We start from the raw sequence: 15118 nt of genomic DNA, 5'->3' as shown, positions 1-15118 counted from the left end.
ATGAGGCTTAACCCTTTTAATCGGACGGCGAATTGCGCCACCTAGCCAGTGTGTTTTTGTTTTAGAGCGCAGCTCTTAAGCGCGGTTCAAACAGGCTCGAAATAAGGAATCCGGGAGCCGGAACCCGTACTGACGTAATCACTTCCGGACTCCGTTACGGATCCAAGTCTTCACGGTTTGGTTTGCGCGCCGTTCAAACCAGCTTGCGTAGCTTTCCTCGCGTCGGAGACGGGCGGGAAGTTCATCGTCGCAGCCATTCTTGCAAGCAAGCACGGAGCGTCTCAGGCATTTGCACGCGGAACCAGGTGAACGCCGGTAGCAAGGAGGGCGGAGGCGGGAAGCGCGCCGCGCTGATTGGCCGCGGAGAAAATACGGAAACGTACGCCACGACACGGAAACGAGAAAGTTGAAAAATTTTTCAACTCTTGACTACGGGTGCCGGAAACCGTAATTACGTCACCGCCCGTACGGAGGGAGCGCTGACGTCACTGCGGGTTACGGCACCCGTATTTGTATTACGGGCCTGTTTGAACCGCGCTTTAGGCTCCCGTTTCCGGCTTGAGCGGTGTCGCCGTCACCGTCGGCATCGCTATCGGCGTAACCGAGCGGTGCATTATGGGAAACGTCCCGTAATGCACCGTGCGGGGAGGAGAAGGAGGGAGAGGGGGACGAGGGGAGGAAAAGGGGGAGGGGAGGAGATGGGGAGGGGGGAAGGAAGAGGGGGTTGGAGGAGGGGAGGAGGACAAGGGGGAGGGAGGGAAGGACGGGAGGAGCCTGCAGGGCCGTACCCAGAAAAAAATTTCGGGGGGGGGGGGGGGGTTTCGGGTACAACGGCGGCCATTTTGAAAGTGTCTATTGTCTTATTTTCGCCTATGAATCATGTGCATCGGTGGCATATAATGGAGAGTTACAGCAAACCGGAGAACCGGTCCCGGTTTGGTACCCGGTAGCCGATCGACGCCACTGCGCGTGCGCAGAGGTGGAGATTAAAATCGGCTGGCTGCCAGTGCACCGACCAGGGCCATACCCAGAAAAAAATTTCGGGGGGGTCAGAACCCCCTATCCCCCCCCCCCTGGTTACGGCACTGGGAGGAGGAGGAGGAGGGGTATGCCCTCCCATCAGTACCCTTGCCTCCTCCTCTTCAAGAGCTGCGCTCTAATTCGGCGTTACAAGGTGTAAACGTCTTTCATTTTTTCTTAACATTTATTTAACATATCGTTTTATATCTAGAGATTTATTCTTAAAAGCTATTCGCCTCGAAATTGAACCGTGTCGTTCCCGTGTGGCCAAAATTAGATACATGCGGAGGCGCGGATACCGCCGTGCGTCGTCTGCAACGGCGCACGTTCAAGGGCATGGATCTCGGCCACGAAAGCCCGTTTCCGGCTTAGCTGGACTTTCAACATTTTGTTGCTGTTGTTTCTTCTTACTAAAGGTTTGTTGTGCCGTTTCACACGCGTGAAAATTCAACAACGCGATTAATATTAAGTCGGATGCTTCCATGATATTCAACCAGATGACCATTTCTTGGTTCACAACTCTGAGGTTGTTATTCACTACCTAAAGAACACTTCTTCGCAAGTAAGCTTCGCATTTTAACTTGATAGAGATGATCTATTTTATTCAATACCACACATAGTGTTGCCTCTTATGGAGCTGTAAGTTTTTCAAAATAACTCTGGCATACCGGTAGAGTCCTTCCTCAAACTTTTGAAGTTCTAACTGAGCTCCACGGTAGTTAAGTTTTCAGAAGAGATCTAAACACAAAAGAAAAAAAAATTGCATCGGTTCGTGTGTGGCTCTTGCGTTGTGCGACATTTTTCGCTCTAATTGTGACAGAACCATTATACAGAACTTAACATCCCAGGTATCACGCATATTTAAATATGTAGTTGACTATCTGGTGCTACTTGGAGACACACCATTTACTAGCGACTGTGCTCTTATTAACATCATCAAGAGCTTATTTCTTGATCAAGCTGAGGGCCTTCAGTTTACGCACGAATCAATTTCTAGATTTGCGGCTTACCTTTCAAACGAATCATGTATGCTGGATATATTTGCCAATACCTAAGAAACGAGTACTGCAATATAATTCGGCACACTCTAAACTCATAAAAAGATTTATTGTTTCCAACTGTTTTGCTGCGGCACTGAATAAGTTTCGTATGCATTAAGCAGGACAGAGCATCGAAGCGCAAGTGCTACGGCGAAAGACTTGAGGGTACTCCGCCTCCATCATGCTAGAAGCTGCGGAAGGTTTATTAAAACCCAAAAGAACACGTGAGAAGACTATGAACTGAAGGAGCCAACCAACGGCAGTAGCATACATCCACCATATATCGCACAGCTTCAAGAGAGTCTCTGCCAAACACCAAGTCCAGGTGGGTGCTCTGTGCTCCGGATAAGCTAAGGGTTTGCTCCCGGATAAAGTCGAAGATTCATTAATCTTAAAGAGCGTTCGTTTGGAAGTTCGTGAGTGCTGTTCAGAAGGCTCATACAGATATTAGAACAGTCAAGAACATCGGCAACCATGGTGGTAAAGTTGCGATCATCGAAAGCTAGAACTATTAAACATTCGTCGACATACCGGAAAAATCTTATAACTTTGGAGGTATCTAAAGTATCCTTTATATTCTTGTCGTGGTGTGCTAGATAGAGGTCGCTGAGGACAGGGGAAATACACGATCCTATAAAGATTCCTTTATTCTGTAGATAAGGGTAGTCATCCCAAGTAGCGATCTCGACTGAGAAATTTAATTTGGGATAAGCCCAACGCATTCTGAAACGCAATAACACTATATGTGTCTATGTTGTTCTCTATGCGCCTTAAGGGACGGTTGTGGGCAAATGAAAAGTAGAGATCCTTAATGTCGACAAAGAACAGCTTTAGATCTCGGTCGCGATGTTTCTAAAACTGAAACTGAAGACTTCGTAGCAGCTGGGGATCAGGTATGGATCATCAATTATAAGTAGGTTTAACCGTTCTTGCAAAATAAGGCCACAGACTTTTGCCAAGATCCCCTTTTTGAAACGATAACTTGGAGGGGGCAAACTTGTTCTTTAATTTTTTCGCTGAAAAATAATTCTAGGCTCAAAATGTTTACTGCGATCGATATAGGAGCAGCGTTGTATTAAATTGATTGAGTGACAGCATTGTTTTGCTTCCCTTTTCACTTTATGCAGAGAGACCTCAAAGTACTTGAGATCTTTTTGCAGAGGCTAGGTAGTCTAGTTTGTTTGTTTTTTGTGATAGGGCTAAAGGCGGAGTACTAACACATCTTTTGTCCTGTTTTACGCTATACTCCGCCTCAATGATTTCTCTTGTTAGCTGGTTGTGATGCTTGCCGAGCACGGCGCAGTTGCTCAGCAGCACCGAGCAGCCATAGTCTCGACAGTGGATTCCTAAATGTTCAGAGTCTTTGTTGTTGAAAGTGTTTTTATGCTGTCGAAGGCGATCGTTAAGACACCGTCCGGTCTGACCAAAGTATAGTTTGCATAAGAGAGGGGAAAGGAGTACACCACCTTTTCTGTACAAGGAACAAAGGTGTTCTTATGCTTCTTTTTTCAACCGACAGTTGCACTTGGGGTATTTACTTTTTAAGCTGGGAAGTATGTTAGGAGCTGAGAAAATGACTTCCGAGTTGATTCTGTTAGTTATTTTCTTCAGTCCGTGAAACAATCGTGAACATATGGCACAATTATGTTTTTGTATGTTCTGTCTCTTTGCTTTTGTTGAATGCAGACGTCTTGCCTGATTTCTTTGATGAACCTTTCGGCACTGATGTTGGGAAGGAGATTGGATACCATGCGCGTTTTAGCCGAGAGACTTGTCCGTCGAAGCCAGTTGGGATGATTTGGGAGCAGGATTTTGTGAGGGAGTTTTTGAGGCTCATATTGCAGTTATCCATAAGCATAGCTGCACAATGCGCCTCAGCAGCTCCTACGAGATCTTCAGCTTTTTAGATGATTATCGCGACCAAAATCTAAAGGTGTTCTTTATCGACATTAAGGATCTGTACTATTCATTTCCCCGCGACCGTCTTTTAAGGTGCATACAAGACAGCATAGAAATTTTTGAGAATGCGTTGGGGTTATCCTAAAGTAAATTTCTGAGCTTGATCAACATCTATCTCAAGTCGACCTTAGCTACTTGGGATGATCACCCCTACCTACAGAAGAAAGGAGTCTACATAGGATCGTGTATTGACTCTGTCCTCAACGACCTCTATCTAGCGCACTACGACAGGAATTTAAAGGAAACTTTAGATACCTCCAAAGTTATGAGTGTTCTGGTATGTCAACGATTATTTAATAGTTCTATCTTCAGATGATAGGAACTTTACCATCATAGTTGCTGATGTTCTCGACTGCTTTAAAGTCTGCATGAGACCTTTGGACGTCTCTCACGAACTTCCAAACGAACGCACATTAAGATTCCCGGATCTTCGACTTTTCATGTTTTCCCATTCTTTGTGCTGGTCCTATTAGCCCAGAGGTAAAAAAACCGCTATTACCATTCAATTCTGCGCTTTCATCAAAATTCCTTAAAGTGAGCGTAATGTGGTTATGACTCAAAATGCACCTAAAACATCCTGCTCGGGTTCCAACCTAACAAGCTTTGACGGGCAAGTCTCTCGACCAAAAAGCGCTGGGTATCCAATCTCCTTATTAACATCAGTGGCCGAAAGGCTCATCAGAGAAATCATGAAAGACGTCCGCATCCAACAAAAGCTAAGAGACTGAACAAAGAAACCCATATTGTGCCATATATATACCCAATTTTACTCATGGACTGAAGAAAAAACTTAACGCAGTAAGCTTAAAAACCATCTTATCAGCTCCTAACAAACTTCGCAGCTTGTGAAAAAAAGTAAATAACCTCCCCCTCCCACCAAATGCAACTGTCGGCTTCAAAAGGAAGCATAAGAACACCTTTGTTCCATGTACAGAAAGGTGGCTTACTCCTTTCCCCTCTCTTGTGGAAAACTATACCTTGGTCACACCGGACGGTGTCTTAACGATTGCCTTCAAAAGCATAGAACCATTTTCACCAACCAAAACTTCGGAAATTTAGAAATCCACTGCCGAGACTGTGGCTGCTCAGTGCTGCTGAGCACCTGCGCCGTGCTCGGCAAGCATCAAAAACAGCTAACAAGAGAAATCACAGAGGCAGAGAATATCGCAAAGCATGACGACAGATATGTTAGTACTCCGTCTTTAGCCTTATCCCTAAAACTTTCAGCCTTTCCACTCTGGCTAAGAAGGAAGACCAGCGGAGCTGTACAATGGAAACTAATGGCCGGCCGCAAGTCGGCAAGCCAGAGTGGAAAGGCTGCCACAATCTATGAGCAACAGCGGCAACCAGATACATGGCTTGCCGCCGTCGCTTATAGATGGCGGTAGGTGTCGAGAGTTCCCTGTCTTTATTTCTTTGCGGGAGACACGATGCTGGGGAAAAAGCCCTTAACAGCTCCGCTGAAAAAGAACTAAACTATATAGCTTACATTAATTTCAATTTTAGTTATTGGTATGCGGTTTAGCTTCCTATTGAAGAAAAATACCAAACTACTTTCCATTACTCTAGTCCCTAATACCAAAATGAGACGAAGACGAAAGTGTAAATATACTAAAGAGTTATTAGTGTGTCTTTCTCGTTTGTGTGCGAGGACTTGAGTAATTGTTTAGCGGGTGCGCTGTTACCCTTGTGCATCATGAGCAACCAACTCGATTGAACCTCCGTTTTTCCCAAATTGTGCAGCCAACGTGATCAGCTGATGACCAACCTCAAAATCATTAGCCATACTATAGTCAGTTACAGGTTAAGAAGGTAGCGGCAAATGCCCCTCAAAGGAAATCACATATCCCTCCGCCACCTCCGCATTCAATAGGCTCCTTGCACATAACGTCATTTCCGTTGCCCTCCAGAGAAGAGGGGAAGAAGGAGCTCCCCTCTTATCAGGACCCTCCTTTCTGCCTCCCGGATTTGTACAGGCGTCGCTATTCTCCCCCCAGAAGATTATAGAAGATTAACCCGTCACTCAAAATTCTTACAAAAGGAGCTTCCCTCTCCTCCTCTTACTTGGTGTTCAAAAGTGTGCGATGTGACGTCAGTGCAAGAAGCCTATAGCGTCCCACCGTTTCCGTGACGTCGCGGCCAAAGCGCGAGGAGGGTCTTGCCTTTCTGTACATATTTGCTTTATCTTTCGACTTTGACTTAGCATTGTGGAAGCCACGAGAGGGAGATTAGAGTTTTCCCCCACCGACGGAAACAAATACGACTTTCGGGGATTAGCTTCCCCCCCGATGGATACAAAGGCTGCTTTCAGGGGCTCGGTTCCCCCTCCGGTGAATACAAAGGTCGCTTTCTTAAAAAGTGGGATCGGAAAAAGCGGAACAAGAAGCGTTTCCAGTGAACTCTTCTTTCGACTGCGGAGAGATTCGAAACGGGCGCATCACGCTTGTGGGAGGGGCTTCTCCTACCTTCTTGACTTGTAACCGACTATACTCAGTAAATGCAAAATCCAGGAATCCTGGGCTCCATCCCCACCCCTGCGCGTTTCGACCTGGGTGAGCATCGTACCGGCGTGCGGTCGTGTGTCACTACTGCGTGGTGCACGTTAAAGACCCCAGGCTAGCGGTTGTACTGCACTGGCTCAATAGCTCATCTACACCTGAGACACCAGACGCCCATTAAAGTAGACTAACTTCCGGCTGTATAAACATACACACAATAATTCGCTTACTCCGTAAAGGTGGTTCACCAGCGAAGCTGGTTAGCACACGACAAAGACGTGACACAGACGTTTGAACAAATGTACGAACACATATAACATCTTGATCTGTGGTCATCGTGGCGAACGGTATGCACACATACGTCAAAGACTAGCGCCACCCTGAGGAGCCGGTGAAAACTAGACACGCGCCACGGGACCACCACTTGGCCGAAGGAAAGGAAACTAGGCACGCAAGCGCTTGGGACGACGTCAAAGAGAGGGCTGTGCAAGCTCTCTCTAAGTTTTTGTTGATGCACACGAACAATCCAGGGAACCCTAGCCATAAACGGCTTCGCTGTGAAAACCACAACACTAAACAAAATGGTGTCGTCTTACACCCTTTTGTCCCACATAATGCACCCCGAAACTTCAGTTCGACGTATAGCGCACTATAGCCGAACAGACGACCCCAAATTTTATGAGGAGGCTTGGTAACGGTGCAATATAACTTATTAAACAGCTAAAGTACATATCAAAGATACAAGGAAGAATACACTGAGGTTCTGCACTAGGGCCAAAAAGCCTCGAATTTTTTTTTTGTAGTCAGTAAATAATAATCGGTGTTGTATGAATATTTATACAGCGCGTAGTTGGTCAGCCATTCTCAATGTTGCGACGAGTCACTCGCTGTATATAAGCAATTTAGCCAGTGCAGCATAACCGCTAGCCTGGGGTTTTTGACGTGCACCACGCAGTAGTGATCATACCTCGGCATTCTCACCCATGAGAGCGATTACTCACGAACACTCACGCTCACCATCAGATTTGAGGTGATCGTGAGTGAGCCCGCGAGTCTCGAAAAATGGTGAGTGTGGGTAGGAGTGTGATCGTGAGTTATGTGAACTCATGAGTTTGAGTTTGAGTGTGAGTTCTGAGAACTCATGAGCGTGAGTTTGATCGTGAGTGTGATCGCGAGTTTTGAGAATTTGTGAGTGTGAGTGTGAGTGTGAGTCCTGCGAACACATGAGCGCGAATTTGATCGTGAGTGTGGTCGTGAGTTCTGAAAACCATTGAGTGTGAGCTTGAGTCCTGAGAACTCGTGAGTTTGAGTGTGAGTTTTGAGAACTGATGAGCGTGAGTGTGAGCGTGAGTTCTGAGGACTCATGAGTGTGAGTGTGAGCTTGAGCTCTAAGTGAAGTACTCATGAGCGTGAGTTTTGAGATTTCTTGAGTATGATTGTGAGTTTCAAGGTTCATGAGCATGAGCCTGAATCAAGACGTGAGCCTTAGGTTAGATATGAGTCCTGTGATTGCATTAGTCTGCCTGATGACGTCTGAGGACCATGGCCGTGATGGGATGCGGTGAGCGCTGGTATAACCTGGGGTGGTCACGTGAGCTCCCGGGCCATCGTAGTCGGCGAGGAGATTCTCGTTTCGCAGCTACTGCGTGGGGTTCAGGGTTGGTTCGGGTGTTGCTCGCCTGCTCCTCCGCCATGTAAGCGCGCTGGGTCCTGTGGAGGGCGGAGGAGAAGGAGGGGGTGCTTGTTCTTGCAGCGCTCTCCGCAATATCAGCGCCTTCCGCAATGTCTCAACCAGCTGTGGAGGGCAGAGGGAGTATGGGGGAGGGGGGGGGGGGGGGTTCGCTTTCGTCTCTCCTCGGCGTTCGCTCTTCGGTTAACGGCAGACGGCGAGGCGCCAACGGACTGATGGTGCCTCGAGACGGTGCAGTAACGTCGGTGTCGGCGACGCGCTCCGAACGGTTAGCGCTCCTCTCTCTGTGGCATAGAAAGGCTGGTGTGGATCTCGGCTCCTGTTGCCAAGTTGGTGCCGGTTGGCATATAATTTTATGATTGCGTCAACTATAACGTTCGCATGGCTGCGATAAAATTAAGTGACTCGCATGATCCTCATCAGCACCCAGTCGCACAAACAATTTTATCTTTCTGCGCACCTCACCGTACCTTTCGCTAATGAGACATTACTCAGGAAGTGCAACAAAGGCGGTGTCATGACCGATCGAAGCTTCGAGTGAGATCGCTTACACTGTGCGATATCATGCTTTTATGTGTCGTTCCAGGCAAGATGGCGGAAGTGCATGATAGCCAGCCGGCAATGACCAGGCGGAGCCACGAGAGTAGGGAGGCTCTAGTGAGGGTGGGTGCAACTCAAAACTTGAAGAGCGTTTGCAATTTAATAGCGGTGCCTGAGAGAGAGGATTCGGGAAAGGATATGCGCCAATGTTGCCTGCAGGAGAGCAGACGTCCGCTCTGTTGCAACTCTGTTGCTCCATGCGCTTTTCCTCCTCTCGCCTCCCATTGCAAGCAACGAACGCTTTGGCGCAGCCTCCCCCGCTTCCTTCTCGCTCCGACAATTGCAAAAGTCGAGAGGAGAAAGCAGGGTTGCCAGACAAGTAGCAACGTCCAAGAAGGCGGAATGTACCATTTTTCGCGTTAAAAAATACTTAACCTATCGCAAAAAAACGAGTGGCTATGGAAAAGTAACCATTTATACCTTGTGTAAATTATTGAAGCACCTTAATGGGCTTTTATAACCTGAGTTAGAAAGTAAAACGACCCTTTGCCCCATAGACTCCCAGCAAAATTTAGCAATTAAATGGCGTCCATGTCTCGTGATCCCCGATCTAGCAGTTGCACCTACCCTCACTTGAGCCTCCCTATACGAGAGTGCTGCATTCAGCGCCACAAGCGGAGGTGTCCCTGTTAATGGGGCGGCCACGGTGTACAATATGCCCGTCGGGCCGTGACGAGCGGCGGCGATCCCGATTTCAGCAGTCCCCGTGTGCACGTGTGCGCCATGTCCCTTTGTTCTTTTATGCGATTTTTTAAGACCATCGGGAGCCTTGATAGGTCGAAGTGTTTAGAGCATATTCTAGAGTTGTCATTTGAACACCAGTCTATAATAATCGCCGCCCGATCGGTCTGTGCTTCGCTCGTCTCTCAGGGGCTATGTTCCAAATTTTACCCGAGTAACCTGCCTCCTACGTCAAAGGGTAATACCACGTGACATCGCAACTAAATGATCCGCGACTCGATTTTGGAACGGCCGGGATAATAACCTGAATACTAGGCGGATTGGCTTCGTCTTGAGCTACGGCAAAAAGAAAACACAGCAGCGGTGGCAGAAAATAGCAGACAATCCTTTTGATCATAATTAAAGAAAGAACTCGAAGAAACAATAATATTAATGACGACGCGTTTTTTTTCTCGGTTGATCCACCAGCTCCTTTTACTCACGTTCCTTTTGAGCTGTATATTGAGATAAAAATTACTTAGTCCTTGCAGTTAGATATCAAAAGATGTGTTTTTTTTTAATCAGCGCGATTTCTTTAAAAGCATATATTCCACGAGCTGTAATTTGCACCGATTATGTTTCGCAGAAATTGATTTCACACGGTGTAGTGGTACAGCACGAGGGTGCTTTCTCAAAAATGACATGAAAGTGACGTTCGCTTCGACGCGAATATGATTACAAAAAAATCACCGAAGTCTTCACAGCTTTACAAGCGTTATCTTCTAATTACACACACTTTGGAGGAAACAAAAATACTACCTTATCATTTACTGCGTTCAAACATTTTCAGACTTGGATGTGAGAATACGGCATTCGCTCCAACGCCCAGGACGAGAATGCGGAGAAGCTCCTGTGTACGCTCGCACTCTGATAATAACAAGTATAACTTCCCGGGCAAGGTGCACGGTCTGGATGTAGTGCAGTGAATTCGTGCGTTGAAAACAGCAAATCGCAATAACCACACATGCTGCACCCATTCTTTGTCATTTCGAAGGTCCGGCACCAAAACCAACGGAGCAAGCGAGCTTTGACGGCTGTCAGCGCAGGAAGCAGACGACGAGCATATCACGTGACGTATTGACTCGATTTTAACCGACGTTACCCCGCGATCGAGGAGGATAGCGCGAGTAATTACTCCGGAGTGAACAACCCGCTTCTAGAACGCGAGTTCTGACGTCATCGAGTAAGTTTTGGAACGCCACCTCTCCATTACAGGCGGAGCGTTCTACCAAATGAGCTAACCAGGGGTTAGACGTCAGTAGAGCAAACGGGTTTTATCAGTTGCCACCAGTCGGTCGCTCACCAGTCACCTAGCTGTGTTTGGAGATTTATGTTTGTCCTTTGTCCCTATTGTTCCCCTTCTCCAGGGATTATTTTCATCATTATTGTCCAGCTCGCTTGCACCTTTGCATTTAATTGCATTATAATTACATCCTGGTTATATTGATGAAACAGGAGAGAGCTTCTTTTTAAGGCGTTTTATATGGGGGCTCCAGGTCAGCTGCCTATCGATAGTGACACCCAGGAAAGTATGTTGCGTGACATATGGAATTTCCTTTCCGTCTATTTCAATTGGGTATTTGTCCGTGTGTATTTTTGTAAATGCCATCGCTGCTGTCTTTTCCGGCGATATGTGCAGACCTCGGAGGTGTAGGTACCGTGCGGTAATGTTAATGGCTTTTTGTAGTCTTGCTTTGTTGATATACGGAGATCTACTGCAAGTCCAGAAGCCGATATCATCCGCGTATATAGACACGTGAACGGTTTTTGGGAGAATTTTCAGGAGACCTATGAGAGAAATGCTAAAAAGCATCGGGCTAAGGACGCCTCCTTGTGGTACTCCACTAGTAATATGATAAAGACCGGTGTTGCCGTCCTGTGTCGATATGTAGACTTCTCTTTCTTTTAGGTGATTGGCTATCCATTTGTATACACGTCCTTTAAATCCAATGACCTTCATATCTTGAAGAATAGCGTTGTGTTCTACGCAATCAAAAGCCGACTTTATGTCCACAAATACAGCTGTTCTTTTTTATTTACTACCTTCATTTGTTCAATACTAGTTTGTCACAGAAACCGGCCGTTCTAGAAACCGACGGGGGTCGTGCTGACGTCTGCGGAAGAATAATGGCCAGTGAAGTAAACGACCGCCTTCGGCGGATGAGCTCGCAGCCAGGCGCGTGTCAGGTTACGCAGGGAGCGCTTCGTTGAAGCGACCGCATGTTCGGTGTTTCTTCGTATACACAACCTAGAGTGGTTTTGGGGGGTACACAGGTCTCTGCAGCCCCAGATTTACGAAGCGAGCTGGCGGCTCGCTGTTGGAATGTTTTTCGTCAACGCTCGAATTGCCTGGCGGGTCTTGGTATTTAGAAGAAACCTGCTTTAGGGTCAGGGGTCAGACCGAGGGGGCAACAACCTACCGTGGGAACAAAGAGAGTGCGGGAACCGCGGGGTCGCCAGGACTGACAGTGCGAGAGAGAACTCTAAGGCGGACGGACGCATCGCGACGTCGAGGGATGCGGCGAGACCCTGTCGACGGCCCCACGCCAGGCACCGGACGAAGCTTCCAGTGAGTGTGCGACCGCAAAAAGTGGGCGTGCGGGGCCAGTGAGCCGCGCCCACGGTGTGCCAAGCCACCCGCCGGAGTTTCTCCACCTCGGACGGACCGCGCAGGGAGACGCCAGCACCTCTACGCCAGATGAGATTTTTTTCTTTGCACTCACCTATTCTCCTATTTTAATTTACCATTTGGACTCTCTTAAACTTAGTATTTTTTTAGTGCTGTCTAGGCAACCCCAAGCATGAAATTGTAAGTGTTATATTGTGCGTACCTGTGCTTCTGCCGTTTGATGTCTACGTGATTTTTTGCATATTATATAGCGCCTAATTATCTACCCTATCCCTTTCAAATTAAAAGTCATTTATATATCCGACACACGCCTCCGTCTCTCTTCATTGGTAAGACTCTCCACCAGAGCGTGGCCCTATCGCTCGGTCAGCGGTCCCCTTCTTTCACATCGTCACTCGGGAGGTCTACCGCCTTCCTGTGACATAGTTACTAAGTCAATAACGTTGTCAATGCTGCTTCTTCCGCGTCGAAATCCATTCATGGACGAAGGATATAGATCTCTATTTTTTAGATCCCATTCCATACAGGTAAGCAGCATTCGCTCCATTACTTTGCGTATGCAACATGTTAATGCTATCGGACGGTAAGAGTTAATGTCTAAAGGAGATTTTCCAGGTTTTAAGATTGGTACAACCCGAGCAATTTTCCATTCCTTCAGTATAGAACCCGTTTCCCACGAGGAGTTAAAAATGTGTAGCAGTGCGGTCCTCGCCCCCTCCCCCAAGTGGCGTAAGGCTGAATACCGTACACCATCCGTGCCTGGGGATGACCTAACGTTAGACATCTCAAGCGCCATATCAAGTTCCTTTAAGGCTGCGGTCCCACGGCAGCCATCTTGAACAAGGCGTTAGTTCAACCAATAGATGGCGACACCCACCCGTGGGGTGGCCGAAACATTGGTTCACAGTGGGATGGCACGAGCACCATCACGTTCCCCTCGTGGCCTTGCTCGCGCCGCTGCCAGCTGTGCTCAGCTGGCCCAAGTAGCGTGGCCCAGCAAACGGATGTGTGCGAGAATAGAGAGTTTTAGAATAGGGGCCCCCAAAGCTTGGGGGCCCCAAAGAAATAGGGGCTCACCACTGCGCATGCGCAGAACCCAAAGTCCGTTTGGGGCTTTGGGTTGGCGCTTGGGGCCGGGTTGCGTCGGCAAACATGGCGGCGCCCTTTCTGCTCGCTTCGGAGCAAATTCGTCACGATCGCTGCAGTATTAGCCTATTTCAATGGCAATGAATAGTGCAACCGGCTTTCGCTTTGCTTTATCTGGCTCATATAAAAAAGAATGAGCGGTGGGCTCACTCCATTTTAAATATCGTCCCCGATTCTGGCCGCTTCTAAGCCTAAACATACGCGGTAACCGTTGACATGGCAACGTACTGCTACTCCTTGGCTCCGAGTAGATTTCGTTCGTGGCACGATACCTGCCTCTTGAAAACAAGTATTTCAATGCTTCAAAGTCGCTCCAGCTCAGATCTAGATAGTGCAGCTGCTCGCAGAGTATGCGCGCTGGCGTTCGTCTCAGTCTCGGCATAGTTGAAGGCCAAAATCTTCGGCTGGATATGGTCAAAGCGCACACGAACGCCCAAAAATTCGAGAATGAGCCATACCTAAAACAGCGCGCAAGCAAAGGAGGAAGAAAATAAAACATAGGAAAGAGCGCTGACTCCCAACTTATGTATTGTGAGAGAAAGAGAAAGAGGAAGCTTGAGACATGAAGCCCACGCGCACACACAAGGTATAAAGAAGAAAGCATAAAAACATATAAATTACTAAGTTGCAGTAGAAAAGGAGAAAGCTGACATTATAAGGTCACGACGAAAAAAAAGATGAGAAAAAAGAAGAAAGAAAAACAACGTAGGCTTCATATCTGAAGCTTCCTCTTTCTCTTTTTTTTTTTAGAATACATAAGTTGGGAGTCGGCGCCCCTTCCTGTGTTCTGTTATCTTCCTCCTGTGCATGTGCGCTGTTTTAGGTATGTCTTCTAAGTACCAGCTAGCTCAACTCTATGTTACTACGAGAACAAGCGCCAAATTAGAGCTCTACGGATTGGATTGTTTCGGCTACACCCGAGCGGGATGGCCGAACGAGTCGAGGCCGATCCAAGGCCAGAAGAAAATGGCGGAAGAGAAGGCTCCCGCGCGCGTTCGGTTCTCGATCGACGATGACATTTATGTGCTACGCGAAGTGTGCGCCACTAACCCATTCCAGGATTCCAGGAACTTCAACTGCCGAAAGGGTCTCCGAAGCAATCGGAAGAAATTTCCCCACGCGGGCCATCCGCGACCGGGTCGACCTGCTGCTGGCACAGTTTAATGCGAAGCACAGATTTCCCGGTGACTTTTCGTAACGTAACGTAAAAAACAAAAAAAAAAAAAAAAAAAAAAACGGGTCTGTGTGAACGAGCCTTTAGCCACGGAGTAGAAATGCGTCACCATGTCAACAGTTACGGCGTATGTTTAGGCTTAGGAACGGCCAGAATCAGGTACGATCTTTAAAATGGGGCGATCCCACCGCTCATTCTTTGTGACTTGAGCGAGATTAAGCTAAGCGAAAGCCGGTTGCACTATTCATTAGCAATGAAATTAGCTAATACTGCAGCGACCATGACGATTTTGCACCGAAGCGAGCGGATAGGGCGCCGCCATGTTTGCCGATACAACACGGCCCCAAGCAATTGGGGGCCCCACGCTATTTCTCGAATTTCACGTTGGGGGCGCGAGCCAACCCAAAACCTCAAACGGAGTTTGGGTTCTACGCATGCGCAGTGCTGAGCCCCTATTTCTTTGGGGCCCCAAAGCTTTGGGACCGTTGGTTATAAAACTCTCTATAACTGTCGTGCTGCTTCAGCTACAGGATGGGCTAAAAGCAAGCTACACCTACCAGCGTCGTGCCTGTGACCGGGGAATGGTCCCGTCCAGTTCGCAGATAATTCCGTTGGCGCACATGGTAGCCTGGTATTTGAGGG

The sequence above is a fragment of the Ixodes scapularis genome, unplaced genomic scaffold (assembly GCF_016920785.2).
Source record: "Ixodes scapularis isolate PalLabHiFi unplaced genomic scaffold, ASM1692078v2 PGA_scaffold2__306_contigs__length_199485367, whole genome shotgun sequence".
Lineage (NCBI taxonomy): Eukaryota > Metazoa > Arthropoda > Arachnida > Ixodida > Ixodidae > Ixodes > Ixodes scapularis.
The sequence above is the reverse complement of the archived record's forward strand: the minus strand, read 5'-3'. Positions refer to the sequence as shown.